The sequence below is a fragment of the Triticum urartu genome, chromosome 5 (genome assembly GCF_003073215.2).
Source record: "Triticum urartu cultivar G1812 chromosome 5, Tu2.1, whole genome shotgun sequence".
Taxonomy (NCBI): domain Eukaryota; kingdom Viridiplantae; phylum Streptophyta; class Magnoliopsida; order Poales; family Poaceae; genus Triticum; species Triticum urartu.
The window spans coordinates 30,723,123-30,743,679 of NC_053026.1; positions in this window are offsets into that span (position 1 = coordinate 30,723,123).

The window sequence follows — 20,557 nt, forward strand, 5'->3', positions numbered from 1 at the left end:
ATAGCCTGAACTCGTTCAGGGTTGACGGCAATACCATCCTTGGAGATGACATGCCCAAGATAGGTTACTTCGGGGAGCCAGAATTCACACTTGGAATACTTAGCATACAGCTGATGTTCTCGAAGTTTTTCCAGCACAAGACGAAGATGTTCAGCATGCTCCTCCTTGTTCTTGGAAAATACAAGGATATCGTCCAAATAAACCACGACGAACTTGTCGAGGTAATCCATGAATATATAATTCATCAGACGAGAGAAGGTGGCTGGAGCATTCGTTAAGCCGAATGACATGACGGTGTACTCGTATGATCCATACCGAGTAACGAAGGCGGTTTTTGGAATGTCCTCTTCACGAACACGGATCTGGTGGTAACCTAACCTCAAGTCGAGTTTGGAGAACACTGATGAGCCAGCCAGCTGATCATAAAGATCATTGATCCGAGGAAGTGGGTATTTATTCTGAATGGTAGCTTGGTTTATAGGACGGTAGTCTTGGACTAATCGGTTTGTCCCATCCTTCTTCTTAACAAAGAGAGAAGGTGCTCCCCAAGGAGAGCAACTTGGGCGAATGAAACCTTTGACAAGAGATTTGTCGATTTCCTCCTTAAGCTCAATGAGTTCATGCGGCGGCATCTTATAGGGTCGTTTAGCTATAGGGGTGATGCCGGGTTTCAAGTCGATGATGAATTCGACAGCTCTAGCAGGGGGAATCCCTGGAAGTTCTTCTGGGAAGACATCTTGGAATTCACGAACGACGAGAATGTTTTCAATGCCCTCGAGTGGTGCAGCGTTCAACGCATTCAAGGCATAAAGTCGTGCCTCGGCGTTCTGAACTAGATGAGCTTGGTAAGCTATTATTTCGTCAGAAGGGTGTAGCAGATGGACGACCTTAGTGGCGCAAACTATAGAAGCAGTATGCGCTTTCAACCAATCCATTCCCAGAATGAGGTCTATGTTAGACGACTTCAAGATAATGGGAGAGGCATAGAATTCCAGCCCTTCGATTTCCACGGGGACATCGATGCCAACCAATGAGGTTTGACATTGTCCCACGGCGGTTTTTACCAATACCGAAGTGTTCATCTCCTCACATTTAATGTCATGCTTGTATGCAAAATCTTCTGACATGAATGAATGCGATGCTCCTGAATCGAATAAAACAGATGCAGGTACTGAGTTTACGAGGAGTGTACCCATCACGGTAGCAGGCTGGTCTTGGGCTTCGTTCAGATCAACATGGTTGGCATGAACGCGACCATAAGACTTGGCATTGTTGTTGCGGGGCTGGTTGTTTCCACGGCCAGTTGCTGGAAGGGCCAGTTGATTCTGTTTCTGGTTGCATTCCCTAGCACGGTGCCCTGGTTGTCCACACCTGAAGCACAAACCATTCTCGGGAGTAGGAACAGGAGCTTGGGGTGGTGGAGCTGGAAGCCTTGGCTGCCTAGCTGGAGCAGTAGGCAGACGAGGTGCAGCATAGGACTGCCTTGGGGCAGGTGTATTAGGCTGGTACACGCTGTTGGGAATCCATATCTTGCGCTTCTGCGAGGACGGACCCGAAGATGAGCCCGTGTCACGGCTGCGCCTGTGAGAGCTCTGGTATTCCTGCAGACCAGTTTCGACATTGATGGCTTTGTTCACCAGAGTGGAGAAATCAGCAAAGTCATGCACTAGAAGTGCGAGTTTGATGTCAGCTTGAAGGCCATCCCGGAACTTTTCCTGTCTGCGTGCATCAGTTGCAATGTCCTCTTCAGCATAGCGGGACAAGTCCAGAAACTCCCGTTGATAAGCTTCCACAGTTTTGTTGCCTTGGGTGAGGTTGCGGAACTCACGCTTCTTCCGGTCCATGACTCCTTGAGGAATGAAGCGAGCCCGGAAGGCAGCTTGGAAGTCTGGCCAGGTGATGATTGTCCCAGCTGGCAGGGTACGCCTGTGGCTGTCCCACCATTGAGCTGCGGGTCCTTTCAGGAAGAATGAAGCAAAGGTGACATAGCTGGCAGGGACTACATCAGCAGACTCCATCTCATAGGTGATGTCACGGAGCCAGTCATCAGCATCCAGAGGCTGAATTGAGCTACGGTACACGGTTGGGTTGAGGCGCATGAAATCCTGCAGAGTCACTTGGGTTGGCTGCTGGTTCATATTGGGGCGAGGGAACTGAGCCATAATATTCTCCATGAACTGACGATTCAGCTCAAACTGTTGCATCATCCCAGCCATGTACTCAGGCGGTGGTGGGGGGTTGCCACCACGACCACGACCACCTGGTCTAACCATCCTGCTAATATATAACAGGGGTAGTTCAGCATTTAGAAATTTGCAAGCACAAGAATCATTCATGAAGAAACATGCACAACGAAAGCAGTACGATAGATACTACATAGTAGTCGGCATATCTTACAAAAGAGACCATGCATAGAGCTCGTTACACAGAGTTCGGTACAAAGTCTAAGACATCATAGGCGGCACGCAGGCTCGCGGCGAATGCAACTAACAGTAACAAGCAAGTCTACATCAGTCCCACGCGGTACTGTGGAGGTAGGTGTAGCCTGAAAGCTGGTAGTGTGGCAGCGGGTACACCACGTCGGCAACCTGGGGTCCGCGGGGGCTCTGGTGCTGAACCCGCCGCTCAGGTGGCAGAAGAGGGCCAAGTGCGGGAGAGTAGCCTCCCACCTCTGGCCAACCGACACCCTGAGGCATCACGGTCCTGGCGGGGTAGATAGCAGAACGCGGCAGCTCCCCAGATCCAACAAAGGGGTGTAACATCGTCAAAGCACGGTAGAGGTGCTGACGAGTGGTGTACAACTCGTGGCGAAGAGCTCGGTTAGCTCGATCCAGACCATCAGCATACAGAACAAAGTTCTGATGGTGGAAGGGCTCGCGGGTGACAGTGGAGTAGGCAGCAGTGTAGTAGCCCTCCGCACCAATATCAGATGCGATAGCAATGTGCCTAAAGGGGGAGGTGTCCAACTCCCGGTACTCCCTACGAAGGCGTGTCAGAGCAGCATAGGCAGCATCGTGAACTGCCATATCGATGGTCACTCCAACACCATAAGCGGTGTGCAGCACAGTAGTGGAGTCATAATCCCGGGAGTAGAGGTGGACGGTGGCACGGTACTGCTCCTGGTTAAAGCCCTGGTACTCCTCATAGACGGTGTACTCAGGGTGCCAGCGATAACCCAGATAGGTCATCATCTCAACCAACACAGCAGGTGATCCTGAGGCACCAATGGCCGTCGTGTGGCGCACGACCTGCCTCGTGGGTTCCATCTGAAAACAAAGATGTTTTCACAGGAGTCAAATGACAAGGTGGACAATGTTCAAATACTACTCTAAAGAATAACTAGGGCTTATCCAACTTTGGGGTGAATGTCGTAACGGGATCCTAGTGTCAGAGTTAATAAATTCGTTTAACCCGAGTAGAAGAGAGATCAGAGTCCCAGAGTAAGGATCGAGGAGTAAAAGATCCTAATATCACCCGATGGCGACGTGGGCCCGTAAGGCACACAGCCTAGTTAGTAAAAGTTTTTGCAATGTCTAGACTCGACTTCGGCCAAGGAGTGTGGAAGGGGGGATTCCTACAGGCAGTCGGCTCTGATACCAACTTGTGACGCCCCGGCTTGACCGTACACTAATCATACACGCAAACGTGTACGATCAAGATCAGGGACTCACGGGAAGATATCACAACACAACTCTACAAATAAAATAAGTCATACAAGCATCATATTACAAGCCAGGGGCCTCGAGGGCTCGAATACAAGAGCTCGATCACAGACGGGTCAGCGGAAGCAACAATATCTGAGTACAGACATAAGTTAAACAAGTTGCCATAAGATGGCTAGCACAAACTGGGATACAGATCGAAAGAGGCGCAGGCCTCCTGCCTGGGAATCCTCCTAAGCTACTCCTGGTCGTCGTCAGCGGGCAACACGTAGTAGTAGGCACCTCCGGTGTAGCAGGAGTCGTCGTCGACGGTGGCATCTGGCTCCTCGGCTCCGACATCTGGTTGCGACAACCAGGTAGAAGGGATAGAGGGAAAAGAAGGAGAAAGCAACCGTGAGTACTCATCCAAAGTACTCGCAAGCAAGGAGCTACACTACATATGTATGCAATGGTATCAACTGGGATAAGGCTATTATAAGTGGACTGAATTGCAGAAAGCCGGAATAAGAGGGGGATAGCTAATCCTGTCGAAGACTACGCTTCTGGGAGCCTTCGTCTTGCAGCATGTTAGAAGAGAGTAGACTGAAGTCCTCCAAGTAGCATCGCATAGCATAATCCTAACCGATGATCCTCCCCTCGTCGCCTGTGAGAGAGCGATCACCGGTTGTATCTGGCACTTGGAAGGGTGTGTTTTATTAAGTATCGGTTCTAGTTGTCATAAGGTCAAGGTACAACTCCAAGTCGTCCTGTTACCGAAGATCACGGCTATTCGAATAGATTAACTTCCCTGCAGGGGTGCACCACATACCCAACACGCTCGATCCCATTTGGCCGGACACACTTTCCTGGGTCATGCCCGGCCTCGGAAGATCAACACGTCGCAGCCCTACCTAGGCACAACAGAGAGGTCAGCACGCGGTCTAAATCCTATGGCGCAGGGGTCTGGGCCCATCGCCCATTGCACACCTGCACGTTGCGTACGCGAGCAGACCTAGCCTAGGCTTCCAGTCCAATCCGGCGCGCGCCACTCAGTCGCTGACGTCACGAAGGCTTCGGCTGATACCACGACGCGGATACCCATAACTACTCCCGCGTAGATGGTTAGTGCGTATAGACCAAATGGCCAGACTCAGATCAAATACCCAGATCTCGTTAAGCGTGTTAAGTATCCGCGAACGCCGACCAGGGCCAGGCCCACCTCTCTCCTAGGTGGCTCGGAACCTGCCCTGTCGCTCCGCCAAAGATCCACCAGAGGGCCGTCGGGACAAAGGTCCTTTCAGCCCCCAATCCGTGAATCACTCGCGGGTACTCCTCGAGCCAACCCGACTTTAGTCACCACATGTATCATGTTAAAGTATATAGTATATACCCGTGATCACCTCCCGAGTGATCACGGCCCGAATAGTATAGCATGGCAGACGGACAAGAATGTAGGGCCACTGATGATAAACTAGCATCCTATACTAAGCATTAGGATTGCAGGTAAAGGTAACAACAGTAGTAGCAAGGACAGGCTATGCATCAGGATAGGATTAACGGAAAGCAGTAACATGCTACATACTCTAATGCAAGCAGTATAGAGAAGAGTAGGCGATATCTGGTGATCAAAGGGGGGGCTTGCCTGGTTGCTCTGGCAAGAGAGAGGGATCGTCAACTCCGTAGTCGTACTGGGTAGCAGCGGCGTCGGTCTCGGTGTCTATCGAGAGAAGAGGGGGGAGAAACAATAAATATATAAGCAAGCATATGCATAGTGATGCATGACATGACAAGTAACGACGTTAGAGGTGCCCTAACGCGGTATTAGGTGATACCGGTGAAGGGGGATAACATCCGGGAAAGTATCCCCGGTGTTTCGCGTTTTCGGACAGAGCGGAGGTGAAAGTTGCGAGGTTCGACTATGCTAGGGATGTGGGACGAACGGGCTGCGTATCCGAATTCGTCTCGTCGTTCTGAGCAACTTTCATGTTGAAATATTTTAATCCGAGTTACGGATTAAAAGATATGATTTTCTAAAGATTTTATTAATTTCTGGAATTTAATTAATTAATTATTTAATTCGAAAAAAATGAATTTATGACATCAGCATGATGTCATGCTGACGTCAGCAGTCAACAGAGTTGACTGGGTCAAACTGACATGTGGGTCCAGTGGGACCCACCTGTCATACACTGTTTAGGTTAATTAGGTTTAATTAGTAATTAGGTTATATCTAATTATATTAATTAACTTAATTAATTCCTTAATTAATTAATTAATTAATTATTATTTTTTTATATTTTTAATTCTTTTTTTTTATAACGTTCTGGGGCGTGGGCCCCCTCTGTCAGTGGCCCCAGGGGGCCTTAACGGGTGCGGGCGCATGGGCGCGCGGGTGCAGGAGCCACGGGGCGCCCGTTAGCGGGCCGAGCCCCTGACCCAACGCAGCAGGGCACCGGCCAGGGGAGTCGTCGGCCGCGGCGGCCGGAGCGGCCGGAGCCGGGGCGTCGACGGAGAGGGGTTGGCCGCGGCGCGGGCCAGCAGCGTGGTTGGGGGGGCGGCGGAGCCGCGGCAGCACGACAAGAGGAGGGTCGGGCGCGACGAGCGGGACGGCGAGGCGTGCACGGGGCGCACGCGCACGGTGGCCACGGCACGAGCGCCGGGCGCGCGCGGTGGCGCGTCGAGCAGGGGGGGAGGAGGAGGAGCAGCGCGGAGCAAGGTCGTGGAGGAGCCGAGCGGGGGAAGCAGAGCGGCGGCGGGGGGCGGGGGGGGGGGTAGAGCAGCGGCAGGGGAGCGCACAGGAAGCGGTGAGGGGCCGGGGGCGAGATGGCCCGGCGCGGCGACGGTGGCGCCGGAGCGCATCGTGCGGCGACGCCCGAGGCGACCTAGGGGGAGAGGAGGGCGAAGGGGGAAGCTCACGGGGAGGAGGGGGAGTAGGGCAACGGGGCAGCGGGCTCGGGGGCGGTCGGGGAAGACCGGCGAGGAGGAGGACGAGGAGGCGATCGGCGGGGCCGGCAACGACGGCGTCGGGGTGGCCGTCTCCTCCCGATCCAATCGGGAGAGATGGGGGGAGATATTTTCGGAGTGGGGGGGTGGGGGTCGGGCTAGGGTTCCGGGGGGGTTATGTGGGAACGGGGTGGGCCGGTCGGCTGGCCTGGTGGCCTGCTGGGCCGGAGCCCAGTGGGTTGCCCCTCTTTTTTTTTTGTTAGGTTTTGTCTTTTTCTTTTATTTATTTTCTCTTTTGTTTTTAATTCATTCTAAAATACTTAGGCAGTTCTTAAAATGTGTTGACTACACTATAATTACCAGTGCAATATTCTGCAACCCCCGAACATTTTTGTTTTAATTTTTGAAAACTTTTATTGTTAATTGTAATTTGAATTTGAATTTGAACGGTTTCGGATCGTTGCGAGGTTAGCAACAGTAATCGGGATGACGTGCCATGATTAGCGTGGGATTACTGTAGCAAGATTATCCGGGCGTTACAGATATGTAAAACACACTATGAGCTTGGGCCTTAATTTCAGAAGTTCCAATTCTACACTTGTGAGTGCATTTTCTAATGCTGATTGGGCAGGTTGTAGGGATGACAGAAAATCAACTGGAGGTTTTGCAGTCTTTTTTGGGTCCAATCTTATCTCTTGGTGTGCAAGAAAGCAGGCAACGGTATTAAGGTCAAGTACAGAGGCTGAGTATAAATCTTTGGCAAATGCCACTGCAGAAATTATTTGGTTGGAGTCACTACTTGAGGAACTGGGAGTTAAGTTAAATTGTATCTCATGTCTTTGGTGTGACAACTTGGGTGCAACATATTTATCTGCAAATCCTGTATTCCATGCCAGAACAAAACATATTGAAATTGACTTTCACTTTGTGCGTGAAAGAGTTGCAGACAAGAAACTTGAGATACGGTTCATTCCCTCCAAAGATCAAGTAGCCGATGGATTTACCAAGGCACTGCCAGCAAAACCATTTGAAGAATTCAAGAGGAATTTGAACCTAGGATAGTTGAGATTAAGGGAGGGTGTTAGAATTTATGTTTATCTCTACTTGTAATCTCAACAACATATCTTCTTTCCCTCTCCTCAGTAGCTATCTCAAACTCCTCTGTAACAACCGTATCGATGGCGATCGGTTGCATATACTTGTAAGCCACGACATGGCTTCTGACTCACGTTAATATAAACCATCGCGGCTCCCTTACAGGGAGTAGGAACACTTCCCAAAACCTAATGGCCCACCCCCACCCCCCACCCCCACTCCCCGGCACATCGCCTTTCCCTTGTACGCACCACCCCGATACCCAAAATTCAACCCAGATCACCCGCCGGCCTTACGACGAGCATCGCAGCCACCCCACACCTCCTCCCACACTTCTAATCGGCCGACGCCAGTCCAAAATGGCGGGATCTAACTGTCGGAGGTTGCCGCCATCGATTTAAAGCACATATCCATGTTGTGGTGCTCAGCTAACCGGAGGCCGCGGTGGCACCCCATCCCCCTTTGTCGAACTGCCGCTGCGTCGCATAAGAAGTACCAGGGCATGCGGTAGTGGCCTTGGGGGACATGGGTGTCTGAAATCAAGGATGCAGGCACATACATCCAGTGTTGGCTGAGGTCGTTCCAATTGGCGGAGCTCGCGGCGAGGGCATACGACATCAAGGCGGCGTGCTCTATGACAGTAAAGTGAAGCTAAAGTTCCCCATCGGCAGCTGTAGCGTCCCAACGACCATCGATTGCTCTCATGCCGTGGGCTGCGGGAGAATTGAGAGGCCTTCGAGCGGCTCCAGGTTGTAAAGTAATTTGGGAAGCGTAGAACCCTTTGTCTCGGGCCGCGTTGTATATATTGAGGCAAAGCGTTGGTTCACAAGTTACAGAGAGAGGGATCGAGGAGATCGACCAGAAGATCGACCAGGATGAGGAGGAGATAGACCAGGAAAGGTCGTTACATGGGATAAGGAGAAGAAGAGATAGAATTGAGAGATACAAGTTTAAACAACCTCTCCTATCCTATACAATAATTCTAACACTCCCCCTCAATCTAAACCTCAAGCCTTGCTAAGGTTGAGATTGTATTTGAACTCATCCAATCTTCTCTCGGTCAAGGGCTTAGTAAACCCATCCGCAAGCTGGTCACCTGTAGGAATGAACCGAATCTCAAGTAGCTTTCGAGCTACCCTCTCTCGGACAAAATGAAAATCCACCTCAATGTGTTTTGTTCATGCATGGAAGACATGATTTGCTGAAAGATACGTTGCACCAATATTGTCACACCATAACCGTGCAACCTTAGGAGCTTTGATTCCAAGCTCATAAAGTAATGTTTGTATCCACATTACTTCAGCTGTGGCATTTGCTAATGACTTATACTCAGCTTGTGTACTTGACCTTGAAACAGTAGCATGCTTCCTTGCACTCCATGACACAAGGTTAGATCCCAGAAACACAACAAAACCACCAGTAGATCTTCTGTCATCAGCACACCCTGCCCGGTCTGCATCAGAATATGCAGTAACAAGCAAAGAAGGGGACTTGACAATCTGCAGTCCAAGCCCTTGAGAATACTGGAGATACCTTAGAATTCTTTTAACGGCTGTCCAATGAGTAGTTCTAGGAGCATGCAAATATTGACACACCTTGTTCACTGAGTAAGAAATATCAGGACGTGTAAGTATTAAATACTGCAAGTCACCAACAACACTTCTATAATTTGGTGCATCTTCTGGACCAAGGGCTTCTCCACTATCAACTGTAAGTTTTTCTGAGGTGGAAATTGGTGTGCTGACTGGTTTGCAATTCTCCAATCCCACCCTCTTTAGAACATCAGCCGTATATTTCTCTTGTGAGAGAAGTATGCCATCTCTGACTTGCTTTACTTCTATGCCAAGAAAATAGTGAAGATCACCTAGATCCTTGAGAGCAAATTCAAGTTTCAGATCCTTAAGCAAACAAGTTGTGGCTTCTTGACTTGAACTAGCAACAATTATATCATCAACATAAACAAGCTCAAAAACATTGATATTTCCTTTGCTATAAAAGAACAAGGATGTGTCTGTTTTGGATGGTGTGAACCCAAGATGTTGTAACTGCATGCTCAACCTAGAATACCATGCTCTTGGAGCCCGCTTGAGTCCATATAATGCCTTATCCAACTTACATACATAATGTGGTGTGCTATAGCTTTCATAACCTGGTGGTTGCCGCATGAACACTTCTTCCTCAAGAACACCATGAAGAAACGCGTTCTGAACATCTAGCTGTCTTAAGCTCCATCCTCTAGAAATAGCAATGGACAAAACAAGACAAATGGTAGTTGCTTTAGCCATAGGACTAAAGGTATCATCATAATCAATTCCAAACCTTTGTTTAAAACCTTTTGCAACCAACCTTGCCTTGTACCTGTCTATACTACCATCAGATTTCCTTTTGATCTTGTATACCCACTTACAATCAATTATGTTGGCACCACGTTGCGGTGGTACTAGATGCCAGGTCTGATTTTTTATGAGTGCATTATATTCATTATCCATGGCCTCCTTCCAATCCTTGTTAGCAAGTGTATCATGCAAATTAATAGGTTCACCAGTAGTGGCAAGAAAAGCACGCTTGGTCGGACCGGTGTTATGTTCCTTGATTTTGCGTCCCTTACGCGGTTGGGTGTTATGGGAACCCCTTGACAGTTCGCTTTGAATAAAACTCCTCCAGCAAGGCCCAACCTTGGTTTTACATTTGCCTAACAACCTATCACCTTCCCTTGGGTTCTGCAGACTCAAGGGTCATCTTTATTTTACCCCCCCCGGGCCAGTGCTTCTCTACGTGTTGGTCCGAACCAGATCCACTTGCGGCGTCACCTCGGGGAAACTTGAGGGCTGGTTTTAGCTGTACGTAGTGTTCATCCGGTGTTGCCCTGAGAACGAGATATGTGCAGCTCCTATCAGGATGTCGGCGCATCGAGCGGTCTTGCTGGTCCTGTTTTACCATTGTCAAAATGTCTTGTAACCGGGATTCCGAGACTGATCGGGTCTTCCCGGGAGAAGGAATATCCTTCGTTGACCGTGAGAGCTTGTGATGGGATAAGTTGGGACACCCCTGCAGGGTTTGAACTTTCGAAAGCCATGCCCGCAGTTATGTGGCAGATGGGAATTTGTTAATATCCGGTTGTAAAGAACTTAACACTTAACTTAATTAAAATGAATCAACCGCGTGTGTAGCCGTGATGGTCTCTTTTCGGCGGAGTCCGAGAAGAGAACACGGTCCCGTGTTATGCTTGAACGTAAGTAGCTTCAGGATCACTTCTTGATCACTATTAGCCTCTCACCATGCTTTGCTTCTCTTCTCTCTCTCTTTTGCGTAAGTTAGCCACCATATATGCTAGTGCTTGCTGCAGCTCCACCTCACTACCCTTTCGTACCTTTAAGCTTAAATAGTCTTGATCACGAGGGTGTGAGATTGCTGAGTCCCCATGACTCACAGATACTTCCAAACAGATGCAGGTGCCGATGATGCCAGTGCAGGTGACGTAACCGAGCTTAAGTGGGAGCTCGATGAAGATCTTGTTCGATGTTTTATGTCTTTTCTGGTTGATCAATAGTGGAGCCCAGTTGGGACGATCGGGGATCTAGCATTTGGGGTTGTCTTTCTTTGTTTTGGTTCTGTAGTCGGACCTTGATTGTATTCTGGATGATATATGACTATTTATGTTTTGTGTGAAGCAGCGATTGTAAGCCGACTCTTTATCCCTTTCTTATTCAGTACATGGGATGTGTAAACATTACCCCTCTTGCGACATGCCTACCATGCGGCTATGCCTCTAAGTCGTGCCCCGACACGTGGGAGATATAGCCGCATTGTGGGAGTTACACACGCAAGATCTATCTAGGAGATGCATAGCAACAAGAGGGGAAGAGTGTTGTCCACGTACCCTCGTAGACCGTAAGTGGAAGCGTTATGACAACGCGGTTGATGTAGTCGAACATCTTCACGATCCGACCGATCCTAGTACCGAAGGTACGACACCTCCGCGATCTGCACACGTTCAGCTCGGTGACATCCCGCGAACTCTAGATCCAGCTGAGTGTCGAGGGAGAGTTTCGTCAGCACGACGGCATGATGACGGTGATGATGAAGCTACCGGAACAGGGCTTCGCCTAAGCACCGTTATGATATGACCGAGGTAGATTATGGTGGAGGGGGGCACTGCACACGGCTAAGACAATGATCAACTTGTGTTTCTATGGGGTGCCCCCTTCCCCCGTATATAAAGGAGTGGAGGAGGGGGGAGGGCCAGCCCTCTATGGCGCGCCCTAGGGGATTCCTACTCCCATCGGGAGTAGGATTCCCCTTTCCATGTAGGAGTAGGAGAGGAAGGAAGGAGGAGAGAGGGAGGAAGGAAAGGGGGGGCGGCCTGTTGGAAATATGCCCTAGAGGCAATAATAAAATGGTTATTATTATATTTCTTTGTTCATGATAATTGTCTATTGTTCATGCTATAATTGTGTTATCCGAAAATCGTAATACATGTGTGAATACATAGACCACAACATGTCCCTAGTGAGCCTCTAGTTGACTAGCTCGTTGATCAAAATATAGTCATGGTTTCCTGACTATGGACATTGGATGTCATTGATAACGGATCACATCATTAGGAGAATGATGTGATGGCAAGACCCAATCCTAAGCATAGCTCTAAGATCGTGTAGTTCGTTTGCTATAGCTTTTCCGAATGTCAAGTATCATTTCCTTAGACCATGAGATTGTGCAACTCCCGGATACCGTAGGAGTGCTTTGAGTGTGCCAAACGTCACAACGTAACTGGGTGACTATAAAGGTACACTACAGGTATCTCCGAAAGTGTCTGTTGGGTTGGCACGAATCGAGACTGGGATTTGTCACTCCGTATGACGGAGAGGTATCTCTGGGCCCACTCGGTAATGCATCATCATAATGAGCTCAATGTGACCAAGTGGTTGATCACGGGATCATGCATTACGGTATGAGTAAAGTGACTTGCCGGTAACGAGATTGAACGAGGTATTGGGATACCGACGATCGAGTCTCGGGCAAGTAACGTACCGATTGACAAAGGGAATTGTATACGGATTGATTGAATCCTCGACATCGTGGTTCATCCGATGAGATCATCGAGGAGCATGTGGGAGCCAACATGGGTATCCAGATCCCACCTGTTGGTTATTGACCGGAGAGTCGTCTCGGTCATGTCTGCGTGTCTCCCGAACCCGTAGGGTCTACACACTTAAGGTTCGGTGACACTAGGGTTGTTGAGATATTAGTATACGGTAACCCGAAAGTTGTTCGGAGTCTCGGATGAGATCCCAGACGTCACGAGGAGTTCCGGAATGGTCCGGAGGTGAAGATTTATATATAGGAAGTCAAGTTTCGGCCATCGGGAAAGTTTCGGGGGTAATCGGTATTGTACCGGGACCACCGGAAGGGTCCCGGGGGTCCACCGGGTGGGGCCACCTATCCCGGAGGGCCCCATGGGCTGAAGTGGGAGGGGAACCAGCCCCTAGTGGGCTGGTGCGCCCCCCCATGGGCCTCCCCCCGCGCCTAGGGTTGAAAACCCTAGGGGTGGGGGCGCACCACTTGCCTTGGGGGGCAAGCCACCCCTTGGCCGCCGCCCTCCCTTGGAGATGGCATCTCCTAGGGCCAGCGCCCCCTAGGGGTCCTATAAATAGTGGGGGGGAGGGAGGGCAGCTGCACCATAGCCCCTGGCCTCTCCCTCTCCCTCTCGTGACACTCCTCCATCTCTCTGTGCTTGGCGAAGCCCTGCCGAGATCACCGTTGCTTCCACCACAACGCCGTCGTGCTGCTGGATCTCCATCAACCTCTCCTTCCCCCTTGCTGGATCAAGTTGGAGGAGACGTCTTCCCAACCGTACGTGTGTTGAACGTGGAGGTGCCGTCCGTTCGTCGCTAGGTCATCGGTGATTTCGATCACGACGAGTACGACTCCATCAACCCCGTTCTCTTGAACACTTCCGCGCGCGATCTACAAGGGTATGTAGATGCACTCCTCTCTCCCTCGTTGCTAGATGACTCCATAGATTGATCTTGGTGATGCGTAGAAAATTTTAAAATTCTGCTACGTTCCCCAACAGTGGCATCATGAGCTAGGTCTATGCGTAGTTTCTATGCACGAGTAGAACACAAAGCAGTTGTGGGCGTCGATATTGTCCATTTGCTTGCCGTTACTAGTCTTATCTTGATTTGGCGGCATCGTGGGATGAAGCGGCCCGGACCGACCTTACACGTACGCTTACGTGAGAATGGTTCCACCGATTGACATGCACTAGTTGCATAAGGTGGCTGGCGGGTGTCTGTCTCTCCCACTTTAGTCGGATCGAATTCGATGAAAAGGGTCCTTATGAAGGGTAAATAGCAATTGGCATATCACGTTGTGGTTTTGGCATAGGTAAGAAACGTTCTTGCTAGAAACCTATAGCATCCACGTAAAAACTTGCAACAACAATTAGAGGACGTCTAACTTGTTTTTGCAGCATGTGCCGTGTGATGTGATATGGCCAAAAGGATGTGATGAATGATATATGTGATGTATGAGATTGATCATGTTCTTGTAATAGGAGTCACGACTTGCATGTCGATGAGTATGACAACCGGCAGGAGCCATAGGAGTTGTCTTAATTTATTTATGACCTGCGTGTCAACATAAACGTCATGTAATTACTTTACTTTATTGCTAAAGCGTTAGCCATAGTAGTAGAAGTAATAGATGACGAGGCAACTTCAAGAAGACACAATGATGGAGATCATGATGATGGATATCATGGTGTCATGCCGGTGACAACGATGATCATGAAGCCCCGAAGATGGAGATCAAAAGGAGCAAATGATATTGGCCATATCATGTCACCATTTGATTGCATGTGATGTTTATCATGTTCTGCATCTTATTTGCTTAGAACGACGGTAGCTTAAATAAGATGATCCCTCGGAATAATTTCAAGAAAGTGTTCCCCCTAACTGTGCACCGTTGCGAAGGTTCGTTGTTTCGAAGCACCACGTGATGATCGGGTGTGATAGATTCTAACGTTCGAATACAACGGGTGTAAGCCAGATTTACACACGCAATACACTTAGGTTGACTTGACGAGCCTAGCATGTACAGACATGGCCTCGGAACACGGAAGACCGAAAGGTCGAGCATGAGTCATATAGAAGATACGATCAACATGAAGATGTTCACCGATGTTGACTAGTCCGTCTCACGTGATGATCGGACACGGCCTAGTTGACTCGGATCATGTTTCACTTAGATGACTAGAGGGATGTCTATCTGAATGGGAGTTCATTGAATAATTTGATTAGATGAACTTAATTATCATGAACTTAGTATAAAATCTTTACACTATGTCTTGTAGATAAAATGGCCCACGCTAATGTTGCCCTCAACTTCAACGTGTTCCTAAAGAAAACCAAGCTGAAAGATGATGGCAGCAACTATACGGACTGGGTCCGGAACCTGAGGATCATCCTCATAGCTGCCAAGAAAGATTATGTCCTAGAAGCACCGCTAGGTGACGCACCCATCCCAGAGAACCAAGATGTTATGAACGCTTGGCAGTCATGTGCTGATGATTAATCCCTCGTTCAGTGTGGCATGCTTTACAGCTTAGAACCGGGGCTCCAAAAGCGTTTTGAGCGACACGGAGCATATGAGATGTTCGAAGAGCTGAAAATGGTTTTCCAAGCTCTTGCCCGGGTCGAGAGATATGAAGTCTTCGACAAGTTCTTCAGTTGTAAGATGGAGGAAAATAGTTCTGTCAGTGAGCACATACTCAAAATGTCTGGGTTGCATAACCGCTTGACTCAGCTGGGAGTTAATCTCCCGGATGACGCGGTCATTGACAGAATCCTTCAGTCGCTTCCACCGAGCTACAAGAACTTTGTGATGAAATTCAATATGCAGGGGATGGAGAAGAACATTCCTGAGATATATTCAATGCTGAAATCAGCGGAGGTGGAAATCAAAAAGGAACATCAAGTGTTGATGGTGAATAAAACCACTAAGTTCAAGAAAGGCAAGGGTAAAAAGAACTTCAAGAAGGACGGCAAGGGAGTTGCCACGCCCGGTAAGCAAGCTGCCGGGAAGAAGTCAAAGAATGGACCCAAGCCTGAGACTGAGTGTTTTTATTGCAAGGGAAGTGGTTACTGGAAGCGGAACTGCCCCAAATACTTAGCGGACAAGAAGGCCGGCAACACTAAAGGTATATGTGATATACATGTAATTGATGTGTACCTTACCAGTACTCGTAGTAGCTCCTGGGTATTTGATACCGGTGCGGTTGCTCACATTTATAACTCAAAGCAGGAGCTGCGGAATAAGCGGAGACTGGCGAAGGACGAGGTGACGATGCGCGTCGGGAATGGTTCCAAGGTCGATGTGATCGCCGTCGGCATGCTACCTCTACATTTACCTATGGGATTAGTTTTAAACCTCAATAATTATTATTTAGTACCAGCTTTGAGCATGAACATTGTATCAGGATCTCGTTTAATTCGAGATGGCTACTCATTTAAATCCGAGAATAATGGTTGTTCTATTTATATGAGAGATATGTTTTATGGTCATGCTCCGCTGGTGAATGGTTTATTCTTAATGAATCTCGAGCGTAATGTTACACATATTCATAGTGTGAATACCAAAATATGTAAGGTTGATAATGATAGTCCCACATACTTGTGGCACTGCCGCCTTGGTCACATAGGTGTCAAACGCATGAATAAGCTCCATGCAGATGGACTTTTGGAGTCTCTTGATTACGAATCATTTGACACGTGTGAACCATGCCTCATGGGTAAAATGACCAAGACTCCGTTCTCAGGAACAATGGAGCGAGCAACCAACTTATTGGAAATCATACATACTGATGTGTGCGGTCCAATGAGTGTTGAGGCTCGCGGTGGCTATCGTTATGTTCTCACCCTCACTGATGACTTGAGTAGATATGGGTATGTCTACTTAATGAAACACAAGTCTGAGACCTTTGAAAAGTTCAAGGAATTTCAGAGTGAGGTTGAGAATCAACGTGACAGGAAAATCAAGTTCTTGCGATCAGATCGTGGGGGGGAAATACTTGAGTCACGAATTTGGCACACACTTAAGACAATGTGGAATAGTTTCACAACTCACGCCGCTTGGAACACCTCAGCGTAATGGTGTGTCCGAACGTCGTAATCGCACTCTATTGGATATGGTGCGATCTATGATGTCTGTTACCGATTTACCGCTATCATTTTGGGGCTATGCTTTAGAGACTGCCGCATTCACTTTAAATAGGGCTCCGTCGAAATCCATTGAGACGACACCGTATGAATTATGGTTTGGGAAGAAACCTAAGCTGTTATTTCTAAAAGTTTGGGGATGCGATGCTTATGTCAAGAAACTTCAACCTGAAAAGCTCAAACCCAAGTCGGAAAAATGCGTCTTCATAGGATACCCTAAAGAAACTATTGGGTATACCTTCTACCTCAGATCCGAAGGCAAGATCTTTGTTGCCAAGAATGGATCCTTTCTAGAGAAAGAGTTTCTCTCGAAAGAAATAAGTGGGAGGAAAGTAGAACTCGATGAAGTATTACCTCTTGAACCGGTAAGTGGCGCAGCTCAAGAAAATGTTCCTGAGGTGCCTGCACTGACTAGAGAGGAAGTTAATGATGATGATCATGAAGCTTCAGATCAAGTTGCTACTGAACTTCGTAGGTCCACAAGGACACGTTCCGCACCAGAGTGGTACGGAAACCCTGTCTTGGAAATCATGTTGTTAGACAACGGTGAACCTTCGAACTATGAGGAAGCGATGGCGGGCCCAGATTCCGACAAATGGCTGGAAGCCATGAAATCCGAGATAGGATCCATGTATGAAAACGAAGTATGGACTTTGACTGACTTGCCCGATGATCGGCGAGCCATAGAAAATAAATGGATCTTTAAGAAGAAGACAGACGCGGATGGTAATGTAACCATCTATAAAGCTCGGCTTGTCGCTAAGGGTTATCGACAAGTTCAAGCGTAGCGAAGCTGAAGTCCGTCCGAATCATGTTAGCAATTGCCGCATTCTATGATTATGAGATATGGCAAATGGACGTCAAAACGGCATTCCTTAATGGTTTCCTTAAGGAAGAATTATATATGATGCAGCCGGAAGGTTTTGTCGATCCTAAGAATGCTGACAAGGTGTGCAAGCTCCAACGCTCTATTTATGGGCTGGCACAAGCATCTTGAAGTTGGAACATTCGTTTTGATGAGATGATCAAAGCGTTTGGGTTTACGCAGACTTATGGAGAAGCCTGCATTTACGAGAAAGTGAGTGGGAGCTCTGTAGCATTTCTCATATTGTATGTGGATGACATATTGTTGATGGGAAATGATATAGAATTCTTGGAAAGCATAAAGGCCTACTTGAACAAGTGTTTTTCAATGAAGGATCTTGGAGAAGCTGCTTACATATTAGGCATCAAGATCTATAGAGATAGATCGAGATGCCTCATTGGTCTTTCACAGAGTACGTACCTTGACAAGATATTGAAGAAGTTCAATATGGATCAGTCAAAGAAGGGGTTCTTGCCTGTATTACAAGGTACGAGATTGAGCACGGCTCAATGCCCGACCACGGCAGAAGATAGAGAAAAGGTGAGTGTCGTCCCCTATGCCTCAGCCATAGGGTCTATCATGTATGCTATGCTGTGTACCAGACCTGATGTAAACCTTGCCGTAAGTTTGGTAGGAAGGTACCAAAGTAATCCCGACATGGAACACTGGACAGCGGTCAAGAATATCCTGAAGTACCTGAAGAGGACTAAGGATATGTTTCTCGTTTATGGAGGTGACGAAGGGCTTGTCATAAAGGGTTACGTCGATGCTAGCTTCGACACAGATCTGGATGACTCTAAGTCACAAACCGGATAAGTGTATATTTTGAATGGTGGGGCAGTAAGCTGGTGCAGTTGCAAGCAAAGCGTTGTGGCGGGATCTACATGTGAAGCGGAGTACATGGCAGCCTCGGAGGCAGCACAAGAAGCAGTCTGGGTGAAGGAGTTCAGTACCGACCTAGGAGTCATACCCAATGCGTCGGGCCCGATGACTCTCTTCTATGACAACACTGGAGCTATTGCCCTTGCCAAGGAGCCCAGGTTTCACAGGAAGACCAGGCATATCAAGCGTCGCTTCAACTCCATTCGTGAAAGTGTTCAAAATGGAGACATAGATATTTGTAAAGTACACATGGATCTGAATGTGGCAGATCCGTTGACTAAACCTCTCCCTAGAGCAAAACATGATCAACACCAGAACTGCATGGGTGTTCGATTCACAATGTAACTAGACTATTGACTCTAGTGCAAGTGGGAGACTGTTGGAAATATGCCCTAGAGGCAATAATAAAATGGTTATTATTATATTTCTTTGATCATGATAATTGTCTATTATTCATGCTATAATTGTGTTATCCGGAAATCGTAATACATGTGTGAATACATAGACCACAACATGTCCCTAGTGAGCCTCTAGTTGACTAGCTCGTTGATCAAAAGGTAGTCATGGTTTCCTGACTATGGACATTGGATGTCATTGATAACGGGATCACATCATTAGGAGAATGATGTGATGGACAAGACCCAATCCTAAGCATAGCTTAAAGATCGTGTAGTTCGTTTGCTAGAGCTTTTCTGAATGTCAAGTATCATTTCCTTAGACCATGAGATTGTGCAACTCCCGGATATCGTAGGAGTGCTTTGGGTGTACCAAACATCACAACGTAACTGGGTGACTATAAAGGTGCACTACGGGTATCTCCGAAAGTGTCTGTTGGGTTGGCACGAATCGAGACTAGGATTTGTCACTCCGTATGACGGAGAGGTATCTCTGGGCCCACTCGGTAATGCATCATCATAATGAGATCAATGTGACCAAGTGGTTGATCACGGGATCATGCATTATGGTACGAGTAAAGTGACTTGCCGGTAACGAGATTGAACGAGGTATTGGGATACCGACGATCGAGTCTCGGGCAAGTAACGTACCGATTGACAAAGGGAATTGTATACGGATTGATTGAATCCTCGACATCGTGGTTCATCCGATGAGATCATCGAGGAGCATGTGGGAGCCAACATGGGTATCCAGATCCCGCTGTTGGTTATTGACCGGAGAGTCGTCTCGGTCATGTCTGCGTGTCTCCCGAACCCGTAGGGTCTACACACTTAAGGTTCGATGACACTAGGGTTGTTGAGATATTAGTATACGGTAACCCGAAAGTTGTCCGGAGTCCCGGATGAGATCCCGGACGTCACGAGGAGTTCCGGAATGGTCCGGAGGTGAAGATTTATATATAGGAAGTCAAGTTTTGGCCATCGGGAAAGTTTCGGGGGTAATCGGTATTGTACCGGGACCACCGGAAGGGTCCCGGGGGTCCACCGGGTGGGGCCACCTATCCCGGAGGGCCCCATGGGCTAAAGTGGGAGGGGAACCAGCCCCTAGTGGGCTGGTGCGCCCCACTTGGGCCTCCCCCTGCGCCTAGGGTTGGAAACCCTAGGGGTGGGGGGCGCCCCACTTGGCTTGGGGGGCACTCCACCCCCCCTTGGCCGCCCCCCCTTGGAGATCCCATCTCCTAGGGCCGGCGCCCCCCTAGGGGTCCTATATATAGTGGGGGGAGGGAGGGCAGCCGCACCCTAGCCCCTGGCGCCTCCCTCTCCCTCCCGTGACACTCCTCCCTCTCCCTGAGCTTGGCGAAGCCCTGCCGAGATCACCGTTGCTTCCACCACCACGCCGTCGTGCTGCTGGATCTCCATCAACCTCGCCTTCCCCCTTGCTGGATCAAGTTGGAGGAGACGTCTTCCCAACCGTACATGTGTTGAACACGGAGGTGCCGACTGTTCGGCGCTAGG